The 18,963-nt window shown below is 44.8% G+C and overlaps 2 protein-coding genes across 6 annotated transcripts in view; one reads left to right on the top strand and one right to left on the bottom strand.

Moving 5' to 3' along the window:
* Positions 1 to 1,382, bottom strand: part of HRAS (HRas proto-oncogene, GTPase) — a 42,406-nt gene extending 41,024 nt beyond the window's left edge. Inside the window, exon 1 of one of the 2 annotated variants that reach the window (XM_042038332.1) lies at positions 1,264 to 1,382. The gene's annotated coding sequence lies outside the window, so the exon portion shown is untranslated. The remainder of the gene's footprint in view (positions 1 to 1,263) is intronic. The other variant, XM_042038331.1, reaches the window with a different exon arrangement.
* Positions 1,383 to 18,262: 16,880 nt separating this feature from the next.
* Positions 18,263 to 18,963, top strand: part of LRRC56 (leucine rich repeat containing 56) — a 60,245-nt gene continuing 59,544 nt past the window's right edge. For 2 of the 4 annotated variants that reach the window (XM_042038317.1, XM_042038318.1), the window contains exon 1: positions 18,264 to 18,376. The gene's annotated coding sequence lies outside the window, so the exon portion shown is untranslated. Of the gene's footprint in view, positions 18,377 to 18,488; positions 18,615 to 18,963 lie in introns of all 4 variants that reach the window. The other 2 variants (XM_042038320.1, XM_042038316.1) reach the window with 2 other exon arrangements.

Below are 18,963 nucleotides of genomic sequence, written 5' to 3'. Positions count from 1 at the left end.
GCCGCCTCCGCCCTCCGGGTGGGCCGCGCCGCCCGTCAATCACCCGCTGCCGCCCGGCCGCGGGGCGGTCCCTGGGGCGGCGGCGGCGGCGGCGGCGGCTGCGGGGGGTGTCGGGCGCTGCCTCGCCCCGGCGGGTGACCCCTGTTGCCTCCGCGCCCCGGGAGCCGCCGGGATCGCGTGCTGTCCGCCGGGGGACCCGTCTGCGCTTCCCGCCCCGCGGCGGCCCCTCCGCAGGAGCGCCCCGCACCCGAGGTGAGGGGAAGGCCTGGCGGCCGCTCCCGCAGCCCGCCCTTCCCCGCGGGACTGCCCGGGGCTGCGCTGCCTTTGTCGGCGCCCCACGGAGGCGTTCTGGGGAGGAGGACCAGAGACCCCTGAAATGTAGTGTTGATTGCCAGTCACGGTCCTGCCTGATTACCCGTTGCGCTAAACTCAGCTCACAGGGTGCTTTTATCTGGCCCTTGGAAATGCCTAGAAAAATAGATGACTCCAAATTATTCAAGTGCAATTAAGGCCACAAAAGAAAAGATACCTGAATTGACTCCGTATAAGGCAGATGGAGTTCAGTTAGGCTTAGCAGCAGAGATACGCACTGTCTGAGCAGAATTACTTCAATTTCAGATGAAGGTCCGAGCGTGTTGAAAGGCTCTTGTCTGATCTTATTTGGGTCCCGCAAGGAGCACTGCTGAAGCAGAGCTAGTAAATATTGATGGACTCAAGCTTCATGTCCTGAAATCGGGTCTGTCAATGCAGTGCTTCCCGTTCTGTCACAGTACACCAGACATTTTCTACTACTGGACACTGTGATTCCCCTATTACTATTCGGAAACTGGATAGTGGTTTGCATAGTCACTGTATTATCCAGCAGCTTGCAGAAGTAATCAAGCTTTGATGCAGAATATGATGTCAAATAAAGTACACACTCCTGGTACTGGAAAAGCACTGTTCTCTCTGACATATGTTTCAAGCACACTTCCACAATTTATTGTTTCCATTAGAAAAGTATCTAGTAATCTGAAAATCGATCTAGAAACCATTGTTCTAGATACTATGCTTGACACATAATAAAAAGAAAGCTCATGCCCTGCAGAGCTTGTAGCAAGAGCAGATTAAACATGTTCTAAGGATACCCGTTGAGAGAGTTGTGCCGGTTTTCTCAGGTCTCAGAAACGTGTTGCACCAGCACAAACAAACCTGCCAGAGCACTTTTCCGAAAACCAGCACGCAAACAGACAGGTCCAAAAAAAAGCTGACGTTTTAACCTACCTCGAAACTGTTCCCTTGCTTCTAACAAGCCCTCCTGACTCTGAATGACCTCTCAGTTCTCCACAGAAGCGAGGGCCGCAGCTCACGGAAAGCCAGCATCTCTCCCGAGCGAGCTGAGGACAGAGCAGCAGCACACACAAAGGTGATGGGTTTCTCCACAGGCAGACACACGCACGCACCATGCACCGCCTCTCCGGGCTACCTGTCTCATCTTGTTTTAGCCATTTCTAACGAGCAGGCAGGGTACTGGAGCATGCAGAAATCTCGCTTTTTGAAGCACTCTGAAAATGGGCTTGTATTTTTCGGTACCTAGGTGGCCCAGAAGAACTTGTCAGGGAGCAAGCACCAAATAGGTAGTAAAATAGGCACAGCTATGGGGGAACCTCAGGTGCATGCTTCTTGAGCTTCTCAGTAACCTACAAGAAGCAAGAAACACCAGAAGAAGAGACTGAAACTGTCTCTCTCTTGCTCATTCTTCAGTGCCAGATCACATCAGGCTGTGAGATACCTGAGGACTATTTGTTTGCAGACTGCTGGAAGACAGAGACAGAATCACCTATTGGTGAGTCATAGCCACACAATCAAAGAGGGGTGATGGCACAGACTTGAAAAGACACAGAGAGTAATAATAGCTTAAAAGTGTCTTCTTTCCCCTCCTACTTTTTGATGAAAAAGCAAAATATTGGGACTAGATCCTCAGCTGTGGCAAAGCAACATAACTCCATTGCTTTTGTCAGAGCACAGATTTATACTTTTTGAGGTCATAGACCGTTCTGTTTGTAAAAAATTTTTCTTCCTGAGCAGATTATTCCTTCCTTTCTCTAAACTTGAGTTTAATTCTTGGAAAAGGTCTGGCTTGCAGTGCTCTAACTGTTGTAAGCCTTGCTTGACAGGAAAGGAAGGCTAATCAAATACTGGGTCCACTGGCATGCAGAGCAATAAAAAGGAGAGTGGGAGTATCTCAGGCTCTTACTGCCACAGTAAAACTCCCAAATCTGCAGTGGAGTTGAAAAGCCATTCCATCATTCCCATACCTTCAATTTTTCATGATTGTTTTCACCAAACTGTATGTAGCTTGCAGTTGGAAGGCCATAACTCATAGACGTGCTTATCCTGTCATGACTTTTTGTACCAACACTCTAAATTCAGTCTGTGCATCACTGATTTTTGTAGGTGCTGTGACCCAAAACTAACTCCTTGATATTTTCACCCCTAGTCAAGACGTAAACTTATCTGTCCACTGTGTGACATACAGACTTATGCCAAGAGCTTAGTGAGCAACTGAACTTGCTCATCAGCTACAGATCAAGGCTACATTGTTAAAATTAGAGTATTTTTTTGAGTGAGTGCTAGTAGAAACACCCAAGTTGAATTATTCTTTCTTTCTCCCTCAAACTCAAAAGAACATGAGAAGATCTTCTTGTGATCATCAAAATCATCAGCAAAGTAGGTAACAGTAATTTTTTAGCTTCACAATGATACATACTTAAATACATCCAGATATGCACCATATATTTTTGATATACTGGAGGGTTTATCAGTTCTCAGCAGACACAGAGTAGATTAGTGGTGTCAGTTGCTATTGTTGTTCTGGGTCTCCTGTTGCTTCACCGTATCTACAAGTTCACCTGACTTTTAATCATGCAGATTGCTTTCTGGTTCTTTCCATGGCTTTTGAACTCAACCTAGTCCATTTTCCTGGATGCACATTTTTTCTGTATAACCAAAACTTTCTTGAAAAGTGTTTGCAAAGAAAGCTCTGTCACTGTGCTCCCTTTAACAATGTCTCTGAGAGCATACTGAGAAAAGCAGAGATCCCCGTGAATTTTGCTTCCCCATTGCACCATATTCTTAATGATTTTTTAATTTAGTCCCCCTGCAGATACACTAGACTCAAGAAATTTGCAAGTCCTTTTCTCATACTGGGATGTTTTCTTGCTCATCTCTCCCTGAGCTAAGAGGACGAGTAGTGTCATGGCAGAAAACAAACTGATAAGCAGTTGACTTTTTAAAATTTCTGTATTTCTAGGGAATGCAAATTGTTTCCTTGTAATATCTGACAAAGTAACACAAGTAACTTGCCATGGCAACCAGCTTATGGAACAGAAAAAAATTATCATTACAAGGTGCTTTGTTACTATAACATGGAAAGAAGCTGAGATCTTACCAGTTTTGTTCACTTGTGTGCCATGCATCATCTAGGTAGCAGAACCTGTCAGTAGAAGTTTGTGTTCAATTCAGTGCAAGTCATCTGCCTTGTGGGCCTATCTGATACTTGGATCAAAGCTGCAGTGCAGTCAGAAGGAAAGAAGGAAGTGTTCAGAAGAATTGAAACAAGGCTGGATTCTCAGAAACACAAGGACAAATCCATTTCCTCAGCAAGCTGATGCAACTCTGAAGATGCCAGTAAGAGATGAACCAATTCTGAAATTAATTTGCCTTGCATTCTCTGACAGTCTCCATTATTTTACTGTCCTCTATTTTTTTTTTCTTAAGTGAAGCAAGTCTGCATATCTGTAAGTACTTTGGAGTTACCTGAGACAGAGGATGGAATAAGCTTGCGAAATCCATCTTCAAACCCATTCTCTTTAGAGGGACAGACTCATTGCCACACAGCTTCCTTGGGTTAGTGAGTGAATTTAGAAATGGCAAAGGGAATCAGCTAAGGGCAGAGAGGGGAAACCCTCATAGTTATCACTTTAGGAGAAAATAAAAACTGAGTTTTGTTAGCTCAGAGGAGGACAATTTTGAAAACTGTTGTTTGTGCAAAGAGTCACAGAGGCCAGTGTCACTATCCTGTGCTGAGGATAGGCTCATCTGTAGATCTGGAGTGGGTCTAGGGTATGCTTTACTCTGGAGCCGGAAAGGATGTCTTCTGTGGGACAGATTTGAAAAGCGAAGGAAAAACTGAGAGTTTCTTAATCCCTTGACTACTGATTTGAGCCACAAGTAACACAGCTCGAACTGTGTGATGGAATGAAGTGTATGCTCCCCCTTCTATTTTAAAAGCACTCTCCCAGTCTGTTCATGCACTAGTACTAATGCTTGAGAAACAGTGGCCAACTTTCTGAGCTGCCTGGGGCCTAGCTGAATTCACAGGTAAAATTCTCGCGACTCATGGACAATTCTCTTCTGGCTTCCTGGTGAGGTTATAGAGAAAATACTGCTAGATTACAAACCCTGACAATAGCATGACTTGGAAAGAAGCCTTTGAAAAGAAACTCTTAACATATCAGATAAATCTATGTGAGATGCAAAGCTAGAGTTCACTCTTGACAATGAATTCTTATACTGTGAGTGACTGACTATAAAAAGACTTGGGAAAGATCTGAGTCTCCTGCAGCACAAAGAAACCATGAGATAAATGAAAGTCATCTCAAAGGAACCATGCTAAAACTGTTCAACACTATAATTTAACACAGTCTCCTAGAGACTGGAAAAAGTCAGCGGGCTAATCCTTACTGCAGGTTGTACCAAGAGAGACGTAGGCACAAGAGAAATCACAAATGTGAAAAGTCACAAGTGTGTACTGTCATCCCAAGGGCCTGGGAATCTTGAAGATACCTAAGACTTGGAAGCAGCAGTCCAACTGAAAGACCACACAGGGAAAAAAAAAAAGATCAGTCAGTCCTGGCTGCAAAGGGTTTTTAAGACAGACACTGAACTGGAAAGATCTCCTGGAGTAATCAATTAACAAAAGAAAACACTGAATTAATTAATCAATCCTCAATAAATCAACAAAATCTTCCTCTATATCATCTCCAAAGACATCACATTGCTTCAAATGACCCAAGCAGTGAATGGGACCACTTTGTTTTTAATCCCCAAAATAATGGCATTAATACTGGATTAAATGCTACTAAATAAAAGTGCTCAGGCTTCTTTCAACATTTGATATGTTGCAGAAGATTCTGGGTGGGCAGAGCAAAGTCGTCAGTTCTGGAGGGTTATCTGATCCAGGACAGGATCTTTCTTATCATAGATTTCCTTTTTGAAATAAGCAAGGCAGCATCTTGTCAGGTGCGTGGCCCAAGCTCCACCAAAGCTAGAGAGAGGAAAGATTCCAGTTGACTGAAATAAATTTTGCTTACATTTGGATTTGGTCAATTTTGAACTGAGAATAGAAACTTGCAAAGAAGATGCTCTGGAATTGCAGAAATGAAAGGCTTTGTAATCAGAGCTTGGAAGTGGAAGATCTATGTTCCATAGTTTAAAAATATAGACAGCTGCTGATTCCTTTTTTTGCTATTAAAACCCCACAACCCAAACACACACACAGAGGAGATGTAATTCAAAGACTGGTTATTTCCTAGTCAGCCTCCTTGTAGAGACACTGTGGGAATGAAGAACGATCACATCTCCCTAGATCTGGTATGCAGTAGTTGGTGACATGAGGCCCTCACCTGAGTGGATGATGGGATGGTTGGACTTCAGATTTTGCTGTGTGGAGTGAGCAGGGGGAGAGATGAGATACGGGTTTTACCTCTGAGTATTTGCAAGCAGTGTTGCTTTCAACAACTGCTTGCTAGTTTCAGTCTGATCTGAAGCACACTGCCCTCTGCAGTGTCCCGTTTGTTCCTGTGGGTGTTAGCTTAAGCCCCCAACAAATGTTCTTTTTGACTATTCATGCTTTTTTCAGGGAGATGTAGCTGATCATGTGGTGTGTCTGGAGCCTGAGTTACTTAGAAATGACACGGATTCTTTCATGAAATGCCCCCACCTCATCAAAAGTTGCCAGGGTTGGTGAGGTCCTGTGTCTCCTTCCACTCTCTGCTGAGCCTGCCAGCGTAGATCAGCAAGGGTCACATAGGGTAGGAGGCCTGGTAATGCAGAAATCTGCAAGTTGGGAGCCACACTGATTTTCCTGGCAGTGGCTTGCTGGCATATGTACAGGAGCTTTTGTTAGCTGTCAGCCTGAATGGAATGTCAATCATTCCCTTGGAGCCTGATCTTCAGATCACTGCACTCTGAGAGAGGGCTTTTGCCTTTGTCTTCATACAGCAATAACTCAGGTCTTTGGAAGTCAGAAGCCTTGTTTTTTGTTAAGAAGCCCTTGTGATATTTAGTCCTCATGTGATTTTCTTTTTCAGACTCTACAGAAAAGTTTGAACACTTTGCAACTGATACGCTACCAGGTTTTTTTATGGGACAGTTTGGATCACTTAACATGCTCTGGGTCATCTGTCAGTTTTGCTGGCAGGAGCCAGATTTCCAGAGTGGAAGCAGGATGAGTTGCTAAGGGATGTCTTGTGCTCTATATCATTTCTGCATTCACTGATGTGCAACAGATTTATCTGTGTAGTTCAAGGCCTCTCTGTACCAGATGAGTTTCTACTGAAATCTCAGACCATCCCACATGTCCTCCTGGAGAAGACACTAAGATTATTGGTATTCTTTTTAAAATATTCTTCTTCTTCATCAGCTAATGCTGATTTTCTTCCCCTCAGCATCAAAGAACAATTGCTAACTACATCTCTTTCTTGCAGAAATTTCAAAGCAGTGTTGCACAGCATTATTTAGGCACGCACACATGGTAGAACGAGATAGAACTAAGGACATTTGTGTTTATCTGTTAAACTACTGGTTCCTTTTCCTTTGACTGTTTTTTAATATACTGGCCACACATTGTCTCTATCCCTGCCATGCATCCCTCCTCATCATCACACTCAAGCTGCTGAGCCTTTTTTTCTCTTCTGTTAAGGCCCTCACTAAATTCTGGTTTTCCTTCTACTGTAAGGAGATGCCATGAGCATCTCCTCATGAGTTCCATGAGTGCCATGAGTTCCTATCTATGCAAGCAAGTAAAGCAGATGTGAAGCAGTACTCACATCAAATAAAACCACCCTGCAGACTGAAGAGGAGGATAGAATCCAGCCTCCCCAGCATCTCTCTGCTTCTTAGTGCTCTTGACACTCCAGTGTATGTTCTATTCCTACCCAACCTTAGTAAAGCTTGCTTATCTGGTCCCTTTCCATCACAGACAGCTGCTTTCCTCCGTGGCAGCCTCTTCCTGATGCTCTTGTGCAGTGTTTCCAGGTCCCCCTTCATCCCTTTCTGTGATTACCTAAAACACGCGCTGCTGCTGTGACGAAGTCCATGGGTGACCTCAGCCTTGACGTTATTTATAGCAAAGGTAGACACTCTCCTGCAGTACAGCTGCTCGTTGTCAGAGCTAGAGATGCTGAATTATAGAGCTCCCTGGGAGCTTGTGGTGGTAGCGGTATTCCCACATCAAGTGAGATCCAGGTTAAATATTGGAAGGACTCCTTGGCAGTTAGGTTATGCTCTGGTGTCACTATCCTGTCTAGGCTGTCCTGAGAGACCCCTAGTAAAGGTGAGGTCATAGTCCTTCCACACAAATGCCTTCAAGAGCAGCACAGGGTTAGAAATCATCCCTTCAGTCAGCGACATGATGTAGTTGACCTCTCCAGGGTATTTCTACACCTATTTCACATGATTTTCTTCTTGCTGGCAATTACCCCATTCAATATCACAGACCCTACACCGAAGCCATAAAGTTGACCACGGCATCTTGAGTTTTTTGTATGCAGTTTGGTCATCTCCTTTCTTCTGCTGCTTCTCCATCAGGGAAGGTGAAAAGCAGAAGAGGACCTGCAGTCACTCGCATCTTGCAGGACTGGTGCAGGTCCATTGCGTGTTCTAGGTAACTTTTCAAGCAGATGTTCATGAGCTCAGCAGTGGTGTGACTCTGTGTGTGTGTGTGCGCATGCAAATCACCCAGATACTCTCTGAGGGCTTTCAGGGGGCCAATGCTAAACATTTTAGAAGTCAGACCTCCTGCAAGATTCCTAAGCTGAGATGCCCAAAGCAACACCTTGCAAATTTCTTCTCTGGTTTCAGACTGATGACTTCGTGTTTCCCACTTTCAGTCAGCAGACAGTTGTTGGGGAAATACTGAGGTTAACGTACGAAAACACTGATCACAAATGTTACGTGAATCCAAGTGATTGATGGAATTTCAGCCATTGACTATGATAACATGGGTAAGCTTATGTTAATCTACAGATGTTGTATTAACATTGAGCCATTTCCCAGTTCTCATTAGCAGTATGCTTTGATAGGGGTAGAAGGTGTTAGCTGTAGTTTCCCTTCAGTGAGCTGTTTAATCATTGGAGCTTACTGGCAATGGGATTTGGGGGACTTACGTGATCACAAAGTGAATTAAGAGTAAAACAATACCCTCCCTCTGGCTTCTCTGGGATAGCGCACAGGGGAGGGAATGGGTTCAGAGCTGCTCTGTTTCCCCATTTAAGTGGCACTGGTGTGCTCCAGAGAGGACTAAGCAGGAAGCTGCTGCCTCCTTAGTCAAGATCTTCCTGGTTTTCAGGAGTACACTCACACCAGCTCTCCTGCAGAACAGCACATGGCAGTGAACTTGTTGTAGCATGTTTAGCCGCACGTTCCTGTTGGCTTACTGAGGTCTGATCCAAAGCTTACTGCAGATACAGGGAGGATTCATGTACTTCTTCGGTGGCCTTTGGCCTACTCTGTGGAGGCAAAAATACAGCTATGATAGATACATGGGTGAGTGAGCCCTGCATTACCACCACATTGCACTCTGAGGAGATGGCAAAAGGGATTCTGCAGCCCAACCTTGTGTGTCCCAGAGCAGTAAAAGCAACATGAATCCTACTTAATAAGTAATTCAAAAGCACTTTCTGGTTTGTGAATCATCTGCATCCCAGACTTTCTGAGGCTCTTGGGTAATGAGACAAGAACAGTGCAGCTTCTGTAGTCATTTCTACCTGCTCACTGGGCTGCCAGCCTGCTCTGGCCCTAATTTTGAGCTGTTCTTTTAAAGTGCTCTCTGCCACTAAGCAATTCTCATCTAGAGATTTCAGACATGAAGTAATCCTCCCAGCTTTTCTATAAAAATAGCCAACTACCATTAAACCTGTTTTACAGGTGGGTAGGCTGAGCTCCAGTCTGCCTGAGATCACAAAGTGTTACTTAGGGCCAAACTGCCTGGGCTGACACATTCCTGCAGCAGGGATGACCACCTTTCTTAGAGGAAAAAGTGCCCAGGCTGAGGGAGGGCTGGCCTCTGTTCATGTACATGCTTTGCACATAACTGTGAAGCAAATAAAACTCACTGGCTGCATGGCTGGAATCCAGGTGTCCCTGGATGAAGATGCACGTGTAGGGTAAACTAAAGCGCTGTGCTCGGCTCTTTGTGCTGAGCCGTCCGGCAGGTGGGAATGCACAGCTCCGCCTGATTGCTTATGCCTGAGTCACCTCCTTCAGCATTTGCCATTGCCTAGCATGTTAGCATGCTGCCTGCTGGATAATAAATGACTTCATCTGCTGCAGCAGTGAGGATACTATTAAAAATTAACCCTGGGAAATGGTCCTGCATATTTTTTTCAATCAGAGCCAGCCAAGGGAGAAGAGGAGAGGAATGCTGTTGAAATGAGACTTGCAGAAAAGGCAAGTGGTGAGTTTTTAGTAATGGGGATGGTTCAGGCTTCAGTTTAATCACTGCAGTTGTTGGCATTCAATGATCAAAATTCAGAGGGCTTAAGGCACTTGATAAAGTTAAAAGCAGTGCAGGTAGAAAAGGCTCAATAGGCATATTGCAGAGGAGGTCAAAGAATGGGATAAAAGGGGATTAATGTGCTGCCATGTAATTTATGACCTGTTTGCAGGAATAAATGTATTTAGCACGTGGATATTATTACTACTTGTAAGGAATGATGCCTGTAGATGAAACACTCTCCAGTTTTGGTTTATGTATTGCACGCTTTTCTCATAGTATCACACTTAGAACCACACCCTACCTATAGCAGCATGCAAAGTGTATTTACAGAAGTGAAGGATTTGTATTAAATATCTCAGGAAATAGAGCAACTGAGAGACAGATATTTCATTTTCTTGGCTTCTCTTGCCTCCAGCACCCACACAGTATCCATCAAATTGTCTGGAGTCGAACCCTCACAGGGTGCATTTGAAGCTTGGGCAATGAGCCAGGCTGGTTTAGAGAGCAAAGTCCTGTCTGTCCGCACACACTTACCACTGTCTGTGTGCTGCAGTCTGGAGCAGGGGAGCTCAGCCTTAGGCTCAACAAAAAATACCCCCTTAACTCCCTTTGCATTGTTCCAAGAAAGGGATTTGGTCTGAAGCCTGCAGACGCTCATATTAATGATCCCATTGTTGACACAAAAATTGCACCTTGTTCTGAGACGTCATTCAGCTGGCTTTGGTACAGCAGCAAGCAGCACATCCCATCCTGAGGGATGTCCCGGCTACTTGAGCTGCTCCGGTCGTAGATGGTTGGTACCTATATATGGCCTGGATGGCAACACAGGCTGTAATTCCAGGTGCAGTGACTGTGCAAGCAGATCTGCCCTCGGGCTGGCATGCTTTTTTCCAGAAGCATATTGTAGCTGTTGATTTCACAAATGTGAAGCACCTATTCAAAGGCCAAGCTGAGGTCTGCATGTTTGTCCTGAGTCACCTCCTCATCTCCATGTGGCAAAGGTATTTTAAAATGTTGGGCTTAAGCAGATACTATGCTGCAGCAGGAAAAATGATATAAAGTTCCTTCATAAACAGTGTTACAAATTTGCTGGATGAAAAGTACTCAGATATTGCTATGTCCAAGTTGGAGACAATTCCTACTCTATTTCTTTACCTGTGATATTTAAGGACCCATGGTTGAAATATTCCTCAGGCTAATTCCTGCATTTTATTTACTGTCTCTCCTTTCTCTCTCCATCCAGAGCTTTGTCATTAGCCCTAGTCCCTGGTACCTGCCTACAGCTCTTGCTGCAGCCAAGCATGCTGCTGGAACAAGGATTTTATTTTAATGATTATTAACCAAGAGTTATCACAACGGTTGTCAGCAACACAACACCAATTTATAAACATGGTCTTTGTGGAGGTTTTGGAAAGCCCAATAGCTTAGAGTTAGTTTGGCACCGCTTTGCAGAGTAGATGGTGCATGTTGAAATCACTTCCTTTAACTTCAATGGGTTTGAGATCACACCCATGGTGTGGTTATTTATTCCCCTCCCTTTTTCCCCCACACCCCCAAGGTCTCTGTATTTCACTCACCAGGTTGCCAAGGGCTGTGTGTGTTGCCCATGTATTGTGATGCGAGTATCTCAAAGAAGAAAGAAGTGGCCTGTGCAAACAGCTGTAGGCATAGGTCCAGCTGCCCAATTCTCTAGAAAAGGAAATTGTGATCTGCGCCTGGAAAATCTGCTTCCACAAACCAGGAGTTAACCAGTAAACAATGTATATATAGTTGCATCCTAGACACTTGTGTTTCCACTGGCTTTTGAGGAGCATGAGAAGGAAATACATTTTTAACATCAGCTCAACTTGTAACATGATCTGCTACTTCAGGGAGGAATCAACTGATGACTTAGATATTAGACAGCTGCCCGTGTTTGGTACACAGGATTACTTGGAATGGTCTGTGTTAGTTCATCCACAGCATGGCACAGGAAGTGGCCAAGTGTATTCCAAGGAAGACGGGTTCTGCCAGTGGTGATGTGTCAGGACTTGTTGGGGGGACACACATTTCACTTTCTCAGAAGTCCACCTCCGTTACTAACAACAGTAGGCAAGTCTGGGAACAAAAGGTCTTTGCTCAGACTGTGTAGGAAGTGAATGGAGGTGAGTCACTGTACTACAGGAGCTTTGTGGCTCCTACAGATAGCAGTAGTTGGTGGACATGGGAGGATTCCCATTCTGAATTTCTGTTGTCTTCTGAAGGCATTTGCTCAGCCCAATGCACACCACCCAGCTCAGGCACTAGGAGTTTCTATTCAGCCACTCTAAGGGTTAACCCAGGGTCTCTTCTAAGGTGTTTCAAGAAAAGAGGATGGAGTGCTTAGCCAAAAGTACAAGCATTCATGGCCAAAGAGCAGTGATAAAGTGCAGGTTTTCATGGCCAAAGAGCTGGCCTACAAGCACAACTGGAGTCCCCTGGAGAAGACAACATGCCATGTTCACTGCCATGTCACCAGACTGTCATTGTCACCAGACAATGGGGCTGCTGACAGATCCAGCCTTGAAAACAAACTGTCAAGCAAGGCTTTTGAGGTGGGTGTGAGATTTGTGTGGACTGGGATGTGTTTTATGGTTTTCAGTACTTGGGAACAGTACCTGAGCATCTGTCTGGGTCTCAGCCAGCATGCTGAGTTAGGTAATGAAGCTGAATTGTACTGAAATTTCTAGACAGTGCATAAAACATAGAGAAGCATACCAATAATCCATCTTTTCTCATCACTAATCTAATTTAGCTGCTGGGATGTAAGTACACAGTCCTTTCTCTAAGCACACATTATGCAAAATCAGAGCCAGGGCTGTAAAGAGAGTGTCTGGAAATCAGGTCTCTCCTGTCATTTTGGGGACAGGGAAACATTCTTCATTCTCTATGAGGATAGGATTCCTTCTACTACTACTTCCTCCTAGTAGTCTAGAGGAAGTTATACATGGCAATGACCCAAATACAGATGAATCTCAAGGCTTTCCAAAGAGGCTATCTGTGGAAAAGGCAACCTGAGCTGCTTAAATCCTAGGGAAAATCCCAGTATGGTATGGTGGTGTGTTGCATCACTTTTCACGCCTGTACAGCATTTGCTGAACTCGACCCCAGGCTTGCCTGCAGCAGAAGCAGATGTGTAGGGGTCAAGGCTTCCTTTGACAGAGCAGAGAGAACCATTTTTGCCTTTGCTCAGTTCATTCACTGATGCTGAGCCAGAAGGAAGCACAGATCACCTCGCAGACTGTGGAGCTGAAACACCCCTGGGGATGGGCAAGGCACTTGAGGCAAAAGGGGCACTTTGGCTCTTAGAATGTTAGGACAGGGAACCGTGTCTTCCAGGCTACACATGCTGGCCCTAGGATTACATGGGTGAGCACAGGGATGCACAGTGTTTGTTCCAGTCTGCAGAGGTACCTGGCCCCGTTTATCTACCTGCTGATCTCCCTCCACATCTGCAGACTGCGCTCCAGCCACCTTATTTCCTGCCCTGCAGGACAGGGATTTGTTGAGGACTTTCGCCAGAGCTGTTGTGTGTAGCGTGGCTCACAGTGGTGCTGTTGCTGTGATGGCTGAAAGCCTTGGTGTACATGAGTTGCATTCAGAGTAAGCTTTGAACCGTGCAAAGTGCATGCAAACTAGTGGTGTAGTGGCATGCAAACTGGTGCTTTGACCTGATTAATTTTTTTTAAAGCCGCAATTTCTCCACTGCTTCACATCTTATGTTGTCACTTACACTGATGGGAAGTGAAAATAACAACCCCTTTCTGATTTGGTAACATTTTATGGCCGCTTTGCATTGGCAGAAAAAGCAAGTACACTCTGGAAAGCTGCTGGTTCCCCCGTCTGAAGACAACTAGATGAATATCACAGCTAAATCCTGCTTGGAAAAACAAACCTAAAAAGTGCAGTGAGGCCACAGGTTCCTTTACACTGCAGAAAGTAATGAAAAAGAACAAATGTTGCTCCTGAAAAACTGTAGAGAAAGAATCATTGACCGTAACTCCTTTCCAATATAAATTCATTTTCCCCTTAGTTTAATGTTGAAAACAAAGTTGTAACTCAGTCATTGACCATGGAATTCATCCCAGAAGAAATGCAAGGACCACCAACAATGTGGTCCAGGTGTGGATTATAAATATCCTCAGGAAGAGACATTCTGTGTCCCAGGGGCATTAATCCTGCAGCCAGTGCTCTTCCTTTTATATTTTGATTTTGAACCTGCCATTTTTAATGCCTCTCAGCAAGATCTTCTCTTGCAGAGGATTCCTACCACACCAAGCACGATGATGCCCCTAAACTGAATGAAGCCCCATAGTGGTACTACAGTTGTAACAACACTGGGTTTTGTACCTACCATGTCTTTGGTAAAAATTATCATCTGGCAGCTGTAGAGAAGATTTGGACTTGTCCCATACCATGGGACAGGATACCATACACTAGAAAAGCAGATGTGTGCAGACAGCATTCTTGAGCTTTCCAAAACCAGGAAATAGTTTGACCCAAAAGAAACTGAGAAAGGTAGAGGGCCTTGAACAGAGGCCCAAACAATAATAATTTATACACAGGCATTTCAAGTTACCATTGATTCATCTTGAGTCAGGAATTATATAAACAAGGGAGTACAAGCATACTTTTCTGGCTCTCAGTATTTTTTTCAGATAAGAAGCTTTTGTTTCCTTTTTCCTGTAAAAATGTAAAGGGAGAAAAATATTACATTTACTAATTTATTTATTTACAACTTTTCATTAAAATTAAGGCAGAAATAGGAAATAAGCCCTTCTGGAATTATGTAGTCCTGGCTCAGTGGCTCAAATATTAGTACAGTGCCCTATATCACCTTTGCTACTGTGTCTTTCATCCCAATCAATCATCTTGACTGCACAGTAATGCAACTTACTCCTGAGTAGAATCACTTGGTCATGAACCAGAACCTGCTTTTCTAAAGCAATTAGTACAAAGGAAGGAAAGGTCCCTCTGGTGTGGCATCTGCACTGGGTATTGTTTGAAAGTGGGGTTCCACCAGAGTTCTTCCTTCCCAGCAGAGTTGAATCAGGGTTTAAGCTAGTGAGATATCTCAACACAACTGAAGCCTGTCTTAAGCTTACCTTTTCTCTAAGAGACCCTGCACCATGACAAGGTGTTATTTGCTGCTTTTATTGCCTTCTAGTACCCCAAAAATCTACCACTCCAAGGAGGATGTTCACTTTCCTTCAGCGAGCATGCAGCAGTGAGAGGAGAGAGGTTCTGTCACTGAGCACTGGCTCAGGACCTCGGAAGTGTGTGGTCACCTTCAAAGGCCACACATGGTTTCTGTGTGATTTTGGTGACCTCAGTAGTTTGGTTTATTTGTTTATAGAAGCAAGGGCAACACAAAACTATGAATGCCCATCTTTCAGTGTGAGTTAAAATACTCTGTAAAAACTGTTATCAAAAGTTTTTCCAGGTCTAGTTCAGTTTGAAAAGATACAGCTTTGTACAAAATGCCATATGTTTCCTGACGAAGCTTTCCTTTCTAATTGCAGTTTATGAATTCACATAAGCCTTTGAAAAGGAGCAAAAACAAATGCCCAGATTCATTGAATCAGAGAAGATGTTTTATTAACTGGATTCTCTCATTGCCCTTTCTTTTCATGCCAGGTGCAGTGACAGCAAAATAAATTCAATTCGCAGACTCCTGTCATCCTCCGGATCTTTGGATCAGTTGTTTTTCCCTCTCAGCCTCATTCATTGCTTCTGAGGACGAACTTCTAAACACCTGCTGTGGTCGAAACTGTTCTTACATCATCTCCTGAAAACAGTGACTTCAATCACATGAAATCATGAGGTTAATGCCACAGTCGAGACTTCAAAGCTGTTTCTGCAGACCTGAGTTGATTTTTTTTTGAAAATGCTCTGGTAGCTGCTAGTTCTTAACCAATAGAAGAATTACCAAAGTTGCCAGCGTTCTGCTTATCATGCAATACAAGAAGATGGGAGAATTTTCTAGCAGAACTGCAGTCTGGATAGAGGTGGCAGTACCATAGTATGAGCTCTCCACTTAATCTCAGATTAGTTTTTTGTCTTTTTGTATAAAATGGAGATGAATATCCTTGTTCTGTATTACCGACTTGAACCAGATGACCTTTAAAAGGTCCCTTCCAACTCAAACTATTCTATGATTCTATTAAATTGTTAGTTGTGCTAGAAAAAGGATTCTCACAAGAAAAAGGGTGATTACAGGGCTGGCTAATGAGGGTAAGAGTTCAGGCTGCAAGGGGAACTATCTTCAGAGAGACACTTTGAACCAATCTTTCAGAAGGAGGGAGACACTGATACATATCTAAATGACTCTGATGGGGTTATATGCAGTAGCAGAAAACTTTCCTCTGACCAGAAAGTCCCCTCTGGTTCTGCATTTCTGAGTTGTAGTACAATGAAATTCTTAAATGTTAATAATGCAAGTAGCAACAGCGATTATCTATTGATCAATAATATTAATAAGAGACTGGGTTGATTGGATGTTGCTTTTGGCTGAATAAAACCAGAAGAACAGACAAATCTCTTCTTGTAAAATAAGAATCCCAAAGGAAAAGCATGTTTATCTAGGCCTGGTTTTCAGAGGAGGCTTCACCCAATTCCTGTTCATTTGAGTAGCACCAATATAATTAATCCAGAGTAACACATTTTGTGGAGTTCCTGTGAAGGTGAGATCAGAATCAGGTCCACTGTCTCCAGGTGGGTCCAAGGTATGCTAATTGTCGATATTAAGATTCTAAAACTTTCTTGGTAAACTGAAGCATGACTTTTCTTTCCTATGAAGCTTCATGTATGTAAAACATGGTTCCTGGATAGAGATCACATCAGCTCCACAGTTATTAATTTACAGGTTTCTCGCTGACCTTAGCTCAGCTCTGGGAATGGTGCCAGCACAATTACAGTAACTCTGAATAAAGAGATGTAAAGCTTCTGTATCTACCCTGAAATTGTGCCAGAATTTTCTCTTCCTCAGTGATGAAAAGATGCATTTCTTCAATTGGTTTCAGATAGTTCAGACTGCATTGGCCGTAAGTAGATTATTTCCAGCAAAACAAGGAAAAGAAGAAAACTACCACGCAGATGTGTGGATACGCAATACACATACTCCACAGATAATCTTTGGGAAGTGTGTCCCAAGAAGGTGTATGTTGGGAGACTGAGTCAAGGTGACTTGAGCTACTTACCTGGAAAAAAAAAATGGCAGAATTGGGAATAAAATTCCAGGGGCAGATGCTTGATTCAGTATTGTTTTCACTGAATCACACTACCTTCCTGGAGCACGTCAAGGCCCATTGCCTTCCTTCCTGTGAAGATGGGAAGCTGGATTGCAATGACACCAGGTGGAGCTGAGTGTGCTTAGCACCTTGGAAAATCAGGCCCCTGGTGATTTTCTCTGATGTTAATTGACCGTCAGACCCTGCAAGAGGGGAGTCAACACATTTCCTGACCTATGGTCTAAGTGTTTTCCAAACCCTAGAGTAAATTGAATGTAGTTGCAGAGGAAATGCTGATGCAATCCACCAGCAGCTGCTGCTCTCCCACATCCTCACAAAGGCACGGAATATATGGGAGGAGTGAGGGGGTGAGTGCATGCAAATAATGAAGTCAAAACCCCAGCCTCCTCTACATGGTAGGCAGGACCCTGTGTCTTCCCTCCAGACCTCTTGCCTTCCTGCCTCCGAGAGAACCACTGCTAAGGGCTGTGCCCAAGAACATGCTGGGTACTATCCAGAATGTAAACCCCTGAAAAAGCAGGCTTTTCACGTGGGACCACTGAGCATACAATCGCATTTTCCTAGGTGCCCGATCTATGAAACCTATATTGAAATGTGGGAATGTAGACATCTTCCAAGTGTGAGTGAGAATGGTAAGAGCTGCACTAGACTTGCACTCTTGCACTGAGATGTTTGATAATGTCACCAACAAAAGTTGAACTGTCTCTGTTGGATCCAGGTTATGATAAACTTCATTCTTACATGTCTAATCTTTTGACGACTCTGGTCTGGAAATTTAATCTTTTAATCTGTTTGTTTCTTCGGGGTTTTTTAAAATGCAAAATCATTTGGTGAAACCAGCCTTGTTACCTGCCACAAGCTATATTTTTTGGTCTTTAACACACTGCAGGCATGTGGGATCACTTTTGTGCATGATGATGTCATTAGTTTTTCATCGGCCAGCAATGGTTTTGGAAGTTGTATGGAACAGAGATGTCCCCAACCCCTCCTTCAGCCGTGTGATCACTTGTCTCCCAAATCCCACACAGGGGTCCTGTTGCCTTTTCCGTCCCGTTCCTGTCCTCAGTGCCGTGCCCACCCCTGCTCCCCCCATTTTGCTCCCGCTGTCTGCCTTGCCACGCTTCCCTCTGCAAGCACACTCCTCTGCTATTCCCAGCCATGAGCCCTTCCCGGCTCGGCAGAACCTCCAGAGCCTCCTCCTCCCGCTGGCGATGGTGGCTGGGCGGGCCCGGGGGCCGCTCCAGGTGCCGGGGCCGCGGCGTTGCCGGGCGACGGGCGGCCGCTGTCGCTCCCTCCGCGCTGCTCTCCCGTTCTCCCCGCAGCCCAGCGGCCCCGGCCCGGCCCGCAGGTACGAGCCGGCCCGGGGGGAGAGAGGGAGAGAGCGGTGGGAGGTGTGGGTGTGTGGTGGGCGTGGGGCTGAGTTCCCCTCCTTACCCTGGGCTTGTGCACCCGGCTTTAAGGGGCGTTGAAAAAAGGCCGTCGTGGTGACCACGGTGGTCGGTGTGGGACACGCTGGACTGGAGCGGGACATAGTGACTGGTGTGGGACACCTCCAATGCGTCCCAGAGTTTGAAGACCCCGCCAAAGTACGTGCATCACTGTAGCAATCCAGCCAACGTGCAGGTGGAAAGCACCTGAGGTCTGAGACTGAAAGTCTCTGTTTATGTCAGTGTTGGCAATGAATCTGGGAGATGTAACAGCGTGTTTAAATTTTATGTTTTGGTGGAGTTCTAAGGAGAACAAAGTTGATGAATAAATAGTCCCGGGCAGGTGTATGTTGTAAAAGTATTCCCAGGTATATCACGCTGAGAGAACGTGGCTCCTCCGTGGTGCCTCCTCAGCTTCTCGTGAAGGGCTGAAGAGACTCACCAGTGCCAAGCTTATGGGCTTTAAGCTTTGTTCAGCTTCTTGCAGAAAGGGCTCAGGTGTGGTCCC

This window comes from Corvus kubaryi, unplaced genomic scaffold (genome assembly GCF_017639235.1).
Source record: "Corvus kubaryi isolate FWS band 111438036 unplaced genomic scaffold, C.kubaryi_AGA036_p1.0 37392, whole genome shotgun sequence".
NCBI lineage: Eukaryota > Metazoa > Chordata > Aves > Passeriformes > Corvidae > Corvus > Corvus kubaryi.
The sequence above is the reverse complement of the archived record's forward strand: the minus strand, read 5'-3'. Positions and strand labels throughout refer to the sequence as shown.